This window comes from Tupaia chinensis, unplaced genomic scaffold (genome assembly GCF_000334495.1).
Source record: "Tupaia chinensis unplaced genomic scaffold, TupChi_1.0 Scaffold000423_1, whole genome shotgun sequence".
In the NCBI taxonomy this organism is placed as follows: Eukaryota; Metazoa; Chordata; class Mammalia; order Scandentia; family Tupaiidae; genus Tupaia; species Tupaia belangeri.
The window spans coordinates 5,614,808-5,629,703 of record NW_006159928.1 but is presented as its reverse complement, the minus strand read 5'-3'; the positions used below and the strand labels follow the sequence as shown (position 1 = coordinate 5,629,703).

Genomic DNA, 14,896 nt, shown 5'->3' with positions numbered 1-14,896 from the left:
CCTCCGTGCGTCCTCGACGCGACCCTCCAGGCCACACATTGGGTGAAGGAGTGCAGCAGAGACTGAGAGTTCTCGGCCCCTCAGGCTCTGCCATGCTGATGGAGTGGGCACGCCCGGCTCGGCCCAGATGCCGGCGCCAGGAGGCCGGAGGGAGCTGCCAGCGGCGGTCCCCACGCCTGGTCCTAGAAGGCAGCGAGCCGCGCAGAGAGGTGCCTCCTTAAGCGGTACGGGCTGCTCTCAGTCCCCTCCCCCTGGCGTTTGGGCTCACGCTCCCCAGATCCTGCCCAGCCCAGCTCCGCCCTTCCTCCCCAGCTAACTCCACTGTCTCCTTCCGGAGGCCCGCGGCCGTCCCGGCTCACCTGCACTGGCTACTACTGAGTGGGCGCCCTTAGCTGCGCCCCCCAGCGGTGTCGGATGGCAGGCCTCGGAGTCTGCAGTCCGGAGAACGCTCGTCTCAGCGATTCGCTGCCGGGCTGGTTCCCAGGGCCGGGAATTCGAAAGGATGCCCGTACCTCTCCTCTACCCGGGACTCTCACCTCCCATCCGGTTGCAGGCCACCTGGCCTGAGTGGAAACATATCTTTTCCTGTACGCTCGTCCCCGAAATGTGACCTACTTTAAATGTGACCTACTTTTTCATAATCATTAACGCTCATGGGAAAACCGGATCCAAAATTTTGATAACCATTTTTCTTTGAAATACTGCTCTATTGCATCACGCTACTCAAAAGCTTAAAAGGTCAATGGCCACATTTATGTGAAGCCGTGGCTATGGGGAAGTTGGAGGAGGAAGGGAGGGGTGGAGGAGGCGCGGCTTACAAACTTTGCCTGGTGCACCCCCTGCCGGCTCTAGGAGGAAGCGTGAACCAGCTCCTCGTCTTTGGGGCCCAGAGTCGAACGAATGAAAGGGCTTCTCTTTTGAGTACCCTATGCCTTATATAGGTGAGTCGGGGAGGGAGACTTTCCCAGCCAATAAAGGGCTTTGTCAACGGCAAAATCGTGCGCACGGAGTCATGTTTTGTGTTTAGAAAAAGTCTTTGATGAATGGGGCCATCGTGTGGCATGATGTTTAAGGTGGCTGGATCCCACATGGCAGATAGCGCTGTTGGAGTCCTAGACCTACACAAGGATAGGCACTCTGGTTGCGAGTGGTGTTGCTGACTCCCAGAGAGGGATGCCTTTTCACTTCTCTCTCTCTCAGTGCGTGTGTATCTTCTTGCAGGCAAGCGAGCACCCTCTAGCAATTTTTTTTTTTTGGAGAGATTTTTGCTATAGGTGCGTGCGCTCGCTTGCCAGAAAGACAGAGACAGAAAGAGAGAAATCGTCCCCCCCCGGGGGGGGGAATGGTTACACCGCAATCCATTCTCCTCTCGGGATCCTGGGCACGCACGCACATGTGCCCGGTGTGAGTTTAAGCCACCGGATCCACGACTCGAACTGCAATTGACTATATGAGTGTCCAGCGACATAGCCATTACACCAAAGGCTGGTCCCATTTTTTTTTTAAGTCTTCGATGGAGAGAATGGAACTAATGGAACTTTAGTTAAAACCCTGTACAAGGTAGTGATGTGATCTGCACAAATCATCTCCCTTTGAATCTCCAGCCTTTTCTATAAGTTAAGGGGCTAGACATGGAATCTGGGTTAGAGACTGGAATGAATGAATGGGATTCCATGAGGTGCTTGTGTATACTATGAGGCCCTGAACCTTTAAGAACCACTAGTTCTCTGAGAAATCACTATACTATAAATTATTCTGTATGGCTTCTTTGGTAGAGAATCCCAGAGGAAGAGTGGACCACTCTTCTGTAGTTTAAACTAAAGTGTTCCTAAAAGTGTTACAAAGATATAATACATTTGATTTCTATTTAATTGTCAGTCAGAATGAATCTTCCAACAACCCCTTTTTATGTGCCTCCACTCTTCCCTCTTTCTGCCCTAGAGTGTGCCTCTCCAGATCAGAGCAGGGCTTACTCTCCTTACTTTGCTAGTATCATATTCTAGGAAGATAACCCTAAGCACAATGCCCATTCTGGGGCACCAAGCTTCGTATCAAAGTAGGATTTCTGGCTTCTTTTTTATTTTATTTCTTTTTTGAGAGGTTTTTCGCTATAGGGCGCACACACTCTCCAGATAGACAGAGACAGAGAGAGAGAAAGCGAGAAATCACCCCCCCAGAGGGGATGGCCACGCCGCAATCCCTTCTCCTCCATTCTCCTCTCGGGATCTTGGGCACGCACGCACACGCGCCTGGCATGAGTTTTAAGCCACCGGGTCTGGGACGCGAACTGCGGTCAACTACGTGGGAGTCCAGCGACATAGTCATTACGCTAATTGCCAGTTCCCTCTGGCTTGTTTCTAAAAATTTCTCAGCAATGCCCATTTTGTTGACCTTTTTAATCCTCGTGAAACACAAGGGAGCCACTTAGGAAAATGTTTACCAGATCTTGCTAAGTGGGAAAAAGTAGAACATGAAATTGAATCTATGCTACAATTACATTATATTATTAGGTGTGTATGTGGGCAAAAACACAGGGAAATGTAGAGAAATTAAAGCAACTGGTTTTTCTTTGTTTTAGAGATTTTTATGTGTTCCTTTTTCCCCCCTAGGGCACATGCTCTCATTGGAGAGAGACAGTGAGAAGGAAAATAAGTCACCTCTCAGGGCATAAGGCCACACCCCAACCCCTCTTCCACCATTCTCCTGTGATTTGGGGCACATGTGCATCCCTGCCAGGAGTGATTTATCAAGTTGCCAGGTCCAGGACTTGAACTACAGTCATTCATGTAGAAGTCTGTTGGGACCCTCTCAGCAGAACATGTTTACTGGGGGGAGGATCTGGATTAGAAATAAACATAAAAATAGGGGTCAGAGCAGGTGGCATGTTGGTTGAGGGTGCTGGACTCCCACATGGCCGACCATGGTTTGAGTCCTGGGCCTGGCGGCTGGCTTTCTCTCTCACTGTCTCTCTCTCTCTCACTCTGTCCATCTCTGGCCAAATTAAAATAAATAAATACATAAAGTTAATAAAAATAATTATTTTTAAAAAGATATAAACATAAAAACAAACACACAAAGACATACAAGTATAGAAAAGCAAGGATCCAGTGTGCTGCATCTTAACCACTACGTCACCTGCTGGTCCCAGGTGCTGCATCTTAACCACTACGTCACCTGCTGGTCCCATAAAGCAACTGTTTTTTTTTTTGTTTTTTGTACAGTTCAATTCATTTATTTATTATCATCATAATCTTGTTTATATTACATTGAATCACATATAACTTTACAGTGTATTACATTTCTTTTTCCAGAAGGAATACCATACATATCAGTCAATACAGAGACATTAAAATCCCCATTTCATCATCCAATCCAATAGCTTTTCGTTATTTTTCCCGATCGTTATTATTGTTATTATTTTTCCAATTATTTTTTTAAATAGTCAATCACTATTTGTCATTTTGCTTGTAAAAAGACTTTACCCGACATGAAATACTTCTCAGACCAATCCAGTTGAGAATACTATACACGTCATCATCACCAGATAATAAATCATATCTGTGTCTTACTAATGTCGTGCCTCTCTATTTGTTCTCTTGCTATCTTTCTCTATACTCTTCTCTTCTCCCACCCAGAAAGCAACTGTTTTTAAGGTGGCAGGATATGGCTGAACTTTTAAATTTGACTTCCCTAATGCCATTTCAGTATTTTTCATAGTCATCACTTTTCCAACATTGCACGTGAGTCAGTGTCTTCAGTTACTCTAAAGACATAGAGTAGTTCATAGAGCTTACAGCTCCAGTCCTGAAGGCCCTCTGGCCTGGACTCCAGACATGCCACTGAGCATTACCTTTTGGGTGTCTAATAAGCATTATTCATTTCCCTGCCAGAGGGTGCATGCTCTCGCCATGTGAGAGAGAAGAGGAGAAAGGGAGAGAAGGAGAAGAAAGCACCCTTCAAGGGGTGTGGTCACATTACAATTTCTTCTCCATTTCCCCATCCTTCTGGGACTTTGAGCACACACGTAAATGCATCAGACATAATTTTCAAGCTGCCAGGGTCAGGATGCAAACCAGTCTGCCATTGGAATTTATCTAGGCTATGGGGTCAGCCCAGCTTTTCCAGTTTGATGTGTCCTAAACTGAGACCTGGTAACTTTTCTCCCTTAAAACGAAAACAGAAGCTGTCCATGGCGTCATTTGTGTCAATCTCTGAAAAAAAAAAAAAAAAGCCCAGGAAGGCCATAAAGGGAGATCTCATTCCTGTATACCTGATAACAAGAACTTGCACAAAGACCACTGTACCCTTTCCCATCTCCGAAAAGGTCAAATACAGCCTTCAGGTGCTCAGGCCAAAGCCCGAGAGTCATTGCTGACTGCTCACATTCCCACATGCCCCACACCCCTCACATAGGCCAGTCCTTTGACTGTGATTTCACAACAAACCCAGAGCTGAAGCAGTTGTCACATGTCTGCGGCACACCAGTCCACGCCACCCTAATCTCCACCCCAGTCCCTGCAGCAGCCTTTTGAATGATTCCTTGTCCCTCTAGCAGAGTAGTGAGAGCAATTCTGCTTAAAATAGGTCATCTCATGTCTCTCCTCTACCCTAGTCCAGGGAGCTGCATTGCCCCTGTAAAGACAAAACCCTAACAGCCACTTACAAGGCCCTGCAAGATCTGGTCCTGTTTAACTCTCTGATCTCATTTCCTCCTGCTCTGTTCTTGGCCACTCTGCTCAATCACACCGCACTCTGTGCTATTTCTGGAGCATACAACTCTTGCTCCTTCCTTGGGGACTTTGTGCAGCCTCCTCCACCTCTCATACTCTCTTTTCAGATACTGCAGACTTAGTTCCCTCACTTGCCTGATCACCCCATTCAGAACAGATCCTCCCCTTAGTTACTTCTCTCTTCCCTGCGCTAGTTTTTGCTGTGATGCTGATCACTAGCTAACCTGGTTTATGTATAATGCATGTATCCAACTAACTGTCTTTCTCCCCCACTAGTAGATAAGCTTCATGTATTTTTAACTTACTTTGTTCCCAGCTCTGTTTTAGCACCTTGACTAGTTCCCAGGTACGAATGCTCTCTCTGCAGCTGCTTGCTACCCATGTGATCTTTGGTAAATTATTTATTTTCTTAAAAATGTATTTATTATGAGTTTTTAGTTTTTGCTACAGGGTGCATACACTCCCCACAGAGAGAGGGGAAAGAGGGGAAGGAAGAAATCACCCCCCAGGGGAATGGCCATGCTGCAATCCCTTCTCCTCCACCCCTTGGGATTTGGGGTGGGCAGGCATGTACTTGTACCCAGCATGTTTCTCAAGCCAAGTCTGGATTCAAGCCCTGCAGTCAGCCATGTGGGATCCAGTTGCTTTAACCTTCCTATCACCTGCTGACCCCTTCGATAAATGAGTTAACTTTTTATGAAGATAATAAAGACCTTGTGAGAATTAAATGAATAATCTATGGAAAGCACTTCGGCACTTAGCAAAAACTTAATAAAGACTAGCTGGGGCCAGCAGGTGGCACGGTAGTTAAGGCGCTGGACTCCCACATGGCACAGTGCGGGTTGAATCCCAAACCTGACAACTTTCTTTCTCTTTCTCTCTGTCTCTCTCTGGTCAAATTAAAAACAATAATAATAATAATGGAATCAAATAAATCATTCTTTTTTTTAAAAAAAAAAAAGATCAGCTGGTACTTCCATTATCATCCTTTTGCTCTCAGTGACTGTGGCTTTTCCTCCTATGGATAAGACCCTCTTATATTTGCTCATATGACACTCAACAGTCTCCCTCACCCTCACCTCACCTTCTCCTTGTGGCTGCCTGAGAAATTCATGTAGTGTTGGGATTTCCTGGAGAGTCCCTTCAGCTTTAACATTTATAGGGTGTTAAAAATGATCCTATTTGGGTCAGCAGGTATGGTGATTAATAAGGTGATTAAAGTCTTGGACTCCCATGTGGCTGACTGCAATTCAAGTCTTGGACCTGGCAGCATGAAAATCATGCCAGGCACGTGTGCATGCGTGCCCAATATTGCAGGAGGAGAATGGGGAAAAGGGGACGGTGGTGTGTCTATACCTCCCTGGGGAATGATTTCTCATTTTCTCCCTCAATCTCTGTCTAGTGAGCCCATATACCCTCTGTCAAAAACCTTTTAAAAAATAAAATAAAATTATCCCTGTGGTCCTAGGTTTTCAGGAAGGGTTTTGTTCTGTGGGGCAGGTTTGTGGCTGTAGTGATGAGCTGTCATTCTTCATGAGGAGGGAAGGAAGGGTGGTTTTGACAAAGCAGAGAGTTTCTTCCATTGCCTACATTAAGGAATTGCCAAGGTTTGAATATCCCCTCTATGTGCCAAACCAGAACTGGATGATTTTGGTTCCGTAGTGCACATGTTCTCATACTGGAGCTTCTGCCGAGCAGCTGAGAGGATGTTTTAGTGTTTGTTTGGGAGAAGGGGAACAATAGAATGATCTTTGGGCATTGTGTCTGACACAACTGTTGGCAGAATGCTTGTTTTATTTTTAATTTGCCAGAGGGCATGTGCCTCATCAGAGAGGGAGAGGAAAGGAAAAAGCACCCCCCAATGTGGCATGGTCACATCATAATCCCTTCTTCTCCATTTATCCATCCCATTTTAGACTCACATGCACACCTGCTCACTGTGTTTTTTTGTTTTGATTTGTTTTTAAAGAGAGATTTTTTTCCCTATAGGGTGTGTGCGCTGACCAGAAAAACAGAGAGGGACAGACAGAAAGTGAGAAATCACCCTTCAGAGGGAATGGCCATACCACAATCCTTTCTCCATTCTTCTCTTGGGATCCTGGGTATGTATGCACAGACTCCTGGCATGAATTTTAAGCCACCAGGTCTGGGACTCAAACCACAGTCAACTACCTAGGAGTCCAGGAATGTAACCATTATGCCATTCGCTGGTCCCATCATTGTTTTTTTGTTTTGTTTTGTTTTTTGAGAGATTTTTACTATAGGGCACGTGCGCTCGCCAGACAGACAGAGACAGAGAGACAGAAAGCGAGAAATCACCCCCCAAGGGAGATGGCCACGCCACAATCCCTTTTCCTCTATTCTCCTCTTGGGATCTTGGGCACCTACGCACAGGCGTCCAGTGTGAGTTTTAAGCCACTGTGTCCGGGACGTGAACCACGGTCAACTACATGGGATTCCAGCGACATAGCCATTACGCTAACTGCTGGTCCCCCCACCACCACGGTTTTTCAATCCACTGGAGCCAGGATTTGAACTGCACAGTTGACCATGTATGACCCCACTCACTTACCCACTGGGCCATGGGGCCAGCCCAGAAAGAACACTTTTAACCGTCTACCATTCCTTCAGGACTCCCTGAGATTCTGAGACCCACTCTTCTGGGGAGCACGTGACCCAGGCTAGCCAATGGTAATGTCTCATGCCCTTGGTCACAAAGGTTTACCTGGATAGCAACCCCAGGAGAGCCTGCCAGATGATCTCTTTCAGGACTTGATGCAAATGCCTCAAGAGACACAGCCTCTATCCCTTTATGATGATGAACAAGGATGCCCTTGGACCTCAACCTTCCACCCTCTGGAGGGAGCATGTCAAAGAACAAAGGCAGCAGGTAAGAAGGCAAGGCTGGGGTCCGAGTGAGAGAAAGATTTCTGAGCACTTGAATCTGGCGTGCTGAAGCTACACTACCCTTGGGTTTCTCAGATACGGGAGCCAGTGAGTTTTTTTCCTGGCTGGTTTAATTTGGGTTTCTGTAACCTAAAATGAAAGGCACTCCAGTGGGGCACAGTGGGCTCAGTGTGGAGGCATTTAGGGAAAAGAGCAGAATGGAGAAGAGAAGACAAAGAGCTACCTTCTACTTGAATGAGTCTCTCCTACCTTCCACGTGGTGCTCCTCAGTACCAATTTACCGATTCCCTTTTACAATGTCCGCCTTGCTCCACCCTCATGATGGAGAACCTAACTAGTGGACGAAGAAAGAGGGTAAGGAGCAGACAGATGCCACTGGCTTCTGTGCTCGGGGGTAGAGAGGAAGACAGGGAGACGCGAGGCAGCAGGCTCTTCTATAGACGCCCAGGACCCAGGAACAGGGTAAACGGCCAAGCCTTTGGTCTTTCTACCCACAGAAGCTAAGGGACATCATGTTCTAGAACAGTGGTTGTCAATGCTATTGAAGTCACAGAGCTCTCAGAAATTCTAGTAAAATCTAGAGCCCAGAGGTCACAAACCACCTATCTATGGGAGCCATATCTGACTCCCCCAGAGTGTTACGATTGGTGTGCCAAGATTCTAAAACAGTGCAACTGAGATTTGGGGGCCAGTAGGTGGCGTGGTGGTTAAAGTAACTGGATTCCAACATGGCTCACCATTGTTCAAGTCCTGGACCTGGTGGCTTGAAAATCACACTGGGCACGTGTGCATGCGTGCCCAAAACCTCAAGAGAATGGAGGAGAAAGGATTGTAGCATGGCCATTCCTCCCCGGGGAGGGAGGAGTTGATGATTTCTCACCTTACTTCTCTCTGTGTCACTCCGTCTTGCTCTCTCTGGCAAGCACACACACTCTATGGCAAAAAGCTGAAAAATAAAAATCTGGAGATTTCACTCCCAAAGACAGCCAGATTTCTGCTTTCTCTGAACAGCCACACGATCTGTCAACACCGGCTCCACTTCTCTCAAGGCAGTGACCAAATGAAGCAGAGTAGTGGCTTCTCCTTCCAGACTCATGCCCTGCCATTTGCCACAGTCACCACCATCCCCTAAGGTCCTTCCAGCACTAAACAGCACTTGCCATTTGTCACTACCCTTGCATTGTTATTTTTCTTATTGGTAGAGAAATATTTCTTTGGCCCAAGTCTCTACCAGAAATAGAAAAATAAAAGATAGACCCAGAAGACTAAATATGTCATGGCAAATGGGAAAGGGTCCATGGAGAGACTTCAACATGTATTTTTTAAATGGAATTAAAGTACAAGTTTATTTTGATGCGAAAAAAAAAAAATCTGAAATCCATGGATAGCATTTCTTTTTTCCCCCCCAATACACATTTTTCACGAATTTGTTGAAGAACTCCTCATGTCTCTGTGGAAGTAAAGAATATTGCTCTGTATTTAAATAGGCCTGATTCTCATACCTGATCTACTCATTCTTCTATATTCTTACCTCCCCCGTCATCATTTATGTGTAAACTACATCTAAGATTTTGTCTGCATGGGACCAGCAGTTAGCGCAATGGCTATGTCGCTGGACTCCCATGTAGTCGACCGTGGTTTGAGTCCCAGACCCGGCGGCTAAAATTCATGGCAGGTGCGTGTGTGTGCATGCCCAAGATCCCAAGAGGAGAATGGAGGAGAAGGGATTGTGGCGTGGCCATCCCCCCTGGGGGTGATTTCTTGCTTTCTGTCTCTCTGTCTCTCTCTGTCTGTCTGGCGAGCACACGCGCCCTATAGCAAAAACCTCTCCAAAAAAAAAAAAAAGATTTTTGTCTGCAGAAAAATGCTCTGGAAACAGAGGGGGATTAGTTGACACCCTAAATCCTGGCTGTGAATCCCCAGAGGCCTGTTGATTTCAAATTAGAGCCCTTATTCCAAGGGTGTGGGTGGTTCTCCTGAGAGCTGAAAGTCTGCTTCAGCATCGTATGGGACACTCTTTAGTGGAGCTGGCCTGCGTTGCCAGAGGATCATCAATAGTAAGACTGGTGATGGAAAGGACCATGTTCCACTAGTGCAGGGTAACTTTCTGTATCTCCTCTCCTCTTCCACACTGTGTTCTAGCCCTCTGGCCTCCTTGTTTTTCAAAAACACCTTTGTACTTGTTCTCTCAGCAATGCTCTTTCCCCAACCATCTTATGGTGTTCCTTCACTTCATTTGGGACTTTGCTCAGAAAGCCCTTTCAGGGAACCAGCAGTTAGCGTAATGGCTATGTCACTAGACTCCCACATAGTCAACTGTGGTTCACGTCCCGGACCTGGTGGCTTAAAACTCACGCCGGGCGTGTGTGCATGCGTGCCCAAGATCCCGAGAGGAGAATGGAGGAGAAGGGATTGCGGCGTGACCATCCCCCCTGGGGGTGATTTCTCGCTTTCTGTCTCTATGTCTCTCTCTGTCTGTCTGGCGAGCGCACGCGCCCTATAGCAAAAACCTCTCAAAAAAAAAAAAAAAAAAAAAAGAAAGCCCTCTCTCCCCACTTTATTTAAAATAGCAGCCCCCAGCCCCCATCACTGACCGTTTCTTTCCCCGGCATTATTTTTCATCCTAACACTCACTGTTAGTTGACGTTACCATGGCTATCCATTTGTTATTTGTTTACTGTCTTTCTCTCACTGGAAAATGAACTGGAACTTTGATGTATTCACTGCTGTAGTCTCAGTACCTAAAACTGCTCCTGGCCCATGGGAGGCACCCAGTACCAAGTTATTGAATGAATGGATGATGCTCACACACCTGCAAGTGAGGAAATGGAAACAATGCTACCACCTTCTTTCTGGCCTGGATTTCCCTGTTTCATCTTTCCTTGCTTAGAGGTGCTTCTCAGTCCCTTCTTTGGTTTCCCTTCAGACTCTGGTCTGCCACGCAAAGAAGTTGGCTTTTTGGGGTTTTTTTTCCTTAATTATCGTGAACCTGGTGCCACGATGGTACTAATAGATAGCATGTGAGAAATATATCCAGAAAACAGACATTCGAGAGTACTTACAATGTTCTTGGCCCTGATTAACATAATTTAGATCCTTTTTTTATTTTCATTTTTTTAAGAATTACTTATTTAATTTTATTTATTATTATTTTTTAAATTTGCTATAGGGCACCTGTGCTCACCAGAGAAAGACAAACAGAGAGAAAGGGAAAGTAAGAAACCAAGCAGCCAGGTTCAGGACTCAAACCGTGGTTGACCATGTGGAAGTCCAGTGCCTTAACCACCATGCCATCTGCTGGCCCCCAGACCATTGTTCCCTTTTTTTTTTTTTTTTTTTTTTTTTATTTTAGTTTTTTTTTTAATATATAGAGAGATTTCTGCTATAGGGCACATGCACTTGCCAGAGAGACAGAGAGAGACAGCAAGAAAGAAAGGTAGAAACCATCCCCCCAGGGGCGATGGCCATGTCACAATCCCTTCTCCTCCATTCTCCTCTCAGGATTGTGGGGACACAAGCACACGTGCCCACATGAGATTTAAACCACTAGGTCTAGGACTCAAACCGCAGTCACCTATGTGGGAGTCCAGAGATGTCTATTATGCCATCTGCTGGTCCTACAGACCCCTCTTTAAAAATAAATAAATAAAAATTTATGACCAGAGGCTACATGGACCTGTCAGAGAGAAAGAGAGTGGGGGGAAAGGAGAGAGAGAACACTCCCAGTGGGGTGTGGTCACAGTTCAGTACTTTCCCCTGCATTTCTCCATCCCATCTGGATTAAGGGTTCATAAAGTCACACACACTCAGGGTGTTTTTTTATTTTTGTTTTTTAAGGTTTTTACCATAGGGTGTATGTGCTTACCAAAGAGAGGGAGAGAGAAATAGAAAGAGGGAAAGTGAGTAATCACTCCCTGGGGAGATGGCCATGCCACAATCCCTTCTCCATTCTCCTCCTAGGATTTTGGGCACACATGCACACACACCAAGCATGATTTTCAAGCTGCCATATCTGGGACTTGAACCATAGTTGGCTATGTGGGAGTCTAGTGCCTTAACCACCATGCCACCTGCTGCCTCTCCCCAGGGTATTTTTTGGATGAGTTATTTAATTTTATTTATTCATTCATTTATTTTAATTTGACCAGAGAGAGGTAGAGAGAGAGAGAGAAAGTGAGAAAGCAAGCCACCAGATCTGAGACTTGAACCGTGGTTGGCCATGTGGGAGTGTTCAGCACCTTAACCACCATGCCACCTGCTGTTCTCCCCTCCAGGGTATTTTTTAAGCTGCCAGGGGTAAGACTCAAACCATGGTTAGCCATGTGGGATCTTACTCACTTTGCACAGCAGTTAATTGCACCCCTCTTCTTACAGAGGTCTAGTCTAATGAGAGAAACACCATTGATAGCTAATTCTAACAAAGGGTGAAAAGAGAATCCATGGAGTGGTTTTTCAGACCACTGAAGGACCACTACAACCACCTTGGAAAGTTTAGGAAGTCGCCCAGAAAAAGAGAAACTTCACTAAGCTTTTTTTTTCCCCCTATTAAAACATACAACTTTTATTTGTCAAGAATGTCTCAACAGAACAAGAAAAAAAAAATTCAAAAACCCAAAACTATCTGGGACTTACATATGCAATCCATCAAGGTAGTATATTGGTTGACCAATTAAAAGCTACAGGATTGTTTCATATAAAAATCTTGCAGAAAATGTGTTTATTAATGACCTCACTAATGATAATGTAACACAATCGAAAGGAAATCTATCTGGAAAAACTTTAATAAATATGTATTTTCCTTAATTAACTTACTTAACATAATTTCTTCAAAGGGTTGTGGGTTACATTTTAAACATCAACTAATATTTTAACACAATCCATCTTCATCCTGTTGCTAGTTTCATTATTTTATGCTGTTTTTATATAGAGATAATAAAGTACAAAAGAAAGTATTATAGTAAGCTTATACATTCTGAAGTGCTAGAAATCACCATAAAAGTTTTTAAATACTATTTAAGATTTTTTAAAATCATACTATTTTAAAAAAACATATAAGTTCTGAAAAATACATGACATCAAGTCTGATAATGATTTATTTTTATGCTTTCAGTTTTGTCACTGTTCCCACCACACATTCCTAATGACAACTCAGGATGGGGCATTAGGGAGGCTTTTCTTGAGAGAGTGTTGAGGAGGGGGCCACACCTCAATGTGAGTTGAGTACAATTAGAAATTAGTCATAGAAGGAGATGTCTACCACAGACATCTTTCTTCATATTGAAACTACCTCATTTCTTCCCTAAGATCTTTCCTCTAGATCTAGTTCCTAAGTAACTCCTTATCCTATATGCCCACTTATTTATTTCTTTATTTTTCTTACTTTTGTTCCATTGTTATAAGACAGTGCTTCAGTAAACTATCACAGTTCGTGGAGAAGAAAAACCAATATGTGATTGATGATGAAAGTTTACCAAATGTAAGATATAATGCTCTTAAAATATAGATGACTAATCATGGGTTGCCCAAAAGCATTCTTTGTTTCTTTTCCAAGATGATGAAGATTCTTCATGCGTTTCCTTTTTCCATATGGGTACCTTGGCTTTTAAAGAATCAATGGCATAGCTCACAGCTTCAAGGGACACAGCCCTGTGGGCTGAGGGCACAGCAATGATTATGCTTGCTTCTGACACTGGAACCAAGCCAAGTCTATGGAACACCACCATGTGTTTGACTGGCCACTTCTGCGTAACGTCACTACAGATTTTTCTGACTTCGTTTTCTGCCGTCAGTAGATACGCTTCATATTCCAAGCTAATGACTTTTTTCCTTCAAAGTTATTTCTTGTAGTTCGTACAAATAGAGATGTTGCACCACAGAGAGGAGAAACCACCAACTGTGAGACTTCATCTACCGAAAGTTTCTCAGCAGTAAATTTTATTACATCCCTAGATTTCTCTTCAACTTTATCCATCTCTTTCTTAAATGACTCAAAAGTACTACCCTCCACTAGTGGGGGGATAATGGTGATTTCGTCTCCTGGTTGGAGCAAGAGGAGCTGATTTCCAAGCTCAACATAACTCTTGACAATCGGCAAATAACACCTGATTTCTAACATCAGCCAGTCTGGCACCAGGGTACCATCCCACCAGGACCCCTTGACCGACTTAGAACCACTCATGGAGAGGTGCCAGCACCCACTGAGCTTTTTAATGTCTCTGTTTTTTTGTTTTCTTTTTCTTTTCTTTTTTTTTTTTTTTTTTTTTTTATGGTGAAAAAGTATTTATTTAGAATTAGCCAGCTGGACTCGCTGGCTAGATGATCCCAATTTTGTTGTCAACATCCAAAGCATCATAATCAGGAGCCAGTCGCACATATGCCTTCTTCTCTCCATCAGGCCTGACTAGAGTGTTGACCTTGGCCACATCAATACCATAGAGCTTCTTCACAGCCTGTTTGACCTGGTGTTTGTTGGCCTTGATATCCACAATGAACACAAGTGTGTTGTTTTCTATCTTCTTCATGGCAGACTCGGTTGTCAGGAGGAACTTGATGACGGCATAGTGGTCAAGCTTGTTTCTCCTGGGGGCACTCTTCCGAGGATGACGGGGCCATGCAGGCAACACAAGCTGGTAAGGATGCTGCCTCCCATTTTAAGGCAAGGCCTGGACTGGGAAGAAACTGAGGCAAGGCCCAGTTTACAAGTTTTCCCTTGTGTCTTTGAACTGGCCGGTATTTAATTTTTCTGCCGTGAGTTTTACTGTTATTACTGTACCGTGTAAGGGTAAAACATTACCCCCAACTATTGCAATAAAGCCAATTAGTGATCTTGTAGGAATGTGGTTCCCTAAGACTGACACGAAAATGAGGAAGTTTAAGACTTCCCCACCTGTCTGTTTTTAAGCCAAAATTAACATATAGATTAAGTTAGTATAAACTAAATTAGCATTAAAAGCATATGTAGACTAAGTTAATTTAAGGCTAGTCCTTGTTAAAGCTACAGGCCGAAGTTAATTCACACTAGCAAAGTCAGTACATTTACTACATAACAGAGACTTAGAGATAAAATAAAAGAACTCACTAATTGACAAGACTTAACAAACAAAATGCAGGAACCCACAAATTTATTAGAGGAAAAAGCCTGAATGGGACAACAAAATAAACAAAGCTGAGGGCTCTACAAAAAGATTAACTATTTTAGCTGGGAACTCTTATTTAAAGCAACAGGTAGTTTTTAACTACAAAGAGTTTTTCATCTATGT

The 14,896-nt window shown here is 44.4% G+C and overlaps 1 pseudogene; it reads right to left on the bottom strand.

Moving 5' to 3' along the window:
* Positions 1-12,224: 12,224 nt before the first annotated feature.
* Positions 12,225-13,895, bottom strand: LOC114008964 (molybdopterin synthase catalytic subunit-like; annotated as a pseudogene).
* Between the last annotated feature and the right edge of the window lie 1,001 nt (positions 13,896-14,896).